The sequence below is a fragment of the Tasmannia lanceolata genome, unplaced genomic scaffold, assembly GCF_043159265.1.
Source record: "Tasmannia lanceolata isolate RefF3 unplaced genomic scaffold, GAP_Taslan_0.1 ptg000003l, whole genome shotgun sequence".
Classification (NCBI taxonomy): Eukaryota; Viridiplantae; Streptophyta; class Magnoliopsida; order Canellales; family Winteraceae; genus Tasmannia; species Tasmannia lanceolata.
The window spans coordinates 34,555,798-34,557,040 of record NW_027518680.1 but is presented as its reverse complement, the minus strand read 5'-3'; positions in this window follow the sequence as shown (position 1 = coordinate 34,557,040).

Below are 1,243 nucleotides of genomic sequence, written 5' to 3'. Positions count from 1 at the left end.
ATCTTAAGAAGAGTGGAGTAGGGCTTTGCCCGAACCACTCTATATCGGTGTGTTCCTTCTTTTTTCTTGCTCTTTCATTCTTGATTTTGGTTTGGCATTTCATTTTGTTTTGATCTTATTTGAACTAACCAAAATCTAATCAAGAGAAGAAAATTCAAATTAGGTTCAATACTTAAATTTAAAAAGGCATAATTTAGTGTTAAAACCAATTCACCCCCCTCTTGTCTATTTCATCTTCTAAATTCCTTTAGAGTTCATTCCGATAATCCTTAAACCAGAGGCATCCCCATGTGTTATCATGTCATCATTGTTATGTTTATTTATTTTGAGGAACCATCCTTTTATCTCCCATTCCTTAACTAGTCGTATCATAATTATCATATCAATCATAGAAAAGAAAAATTCCCTGAATGTCAAGCTTACATCTCGTGTTTATTGTTTCTATGTCAGGATTGGTCATCACTGAGAATCTTGGAAAATTTCTTGGGTTTGAACTTATTCTGGATTAAGTGAGAAAATTTAACTCGCCATTTGTGTTGAAAGTCTCTCTATCCACTTTTTCCTACCTATGGCAGATTCTATGGAAAATTTCCAATTCTTCCATGTCACAGAAACCCTGGCTCTGCTTGTCCAACAGACGAAAGAACTTAAGGAAGAGAATCAATACATTAAGGCTCGGCTGGATGAGAAACTTGGCCCAGCCACTATTGCTTCTAAGGACAAAAATAATAGCCTCTATGATGCATTGAAATCGTCTCAAAATGATGCGTTCATAAAGATGGAGAAATTCTTCATGAACCTCTCTCTGTAGACAGCCATGGTAGTTGGCGAAGTCAGTCAAGTGAAGAATCAGATACATTATATGTCCACCCATTGTTGTCAATGTCAAAGTTCTGAGCACTTCATCAACATGGATATTATGACTGAAGATGTCACTGCCCAAGGCAGTATTGCCCAAAATTGCGAAAAACCTCTTGAGACTCTAGTCTGTAAGGAAGAGAAGCCAACTTCAAAACAGAGCAGAAAATTCACTGATTTGCCTATCCCACAATCTGGTATCCTGAAAGGGTTTAAGAAAAGGGAAAAGGGGATTAACTGGTCATAGGAGCCTATGGTAATCGAATATGATCAACCAAGACCTACACCTCAGCAAAAGCCCGATAGGCAATTCGCCCCCTCCCGCTTCCACCATCTGTTATATTGCAACAAGGGTTGGCTTCAGGCGATATCTATTTACCTCGTA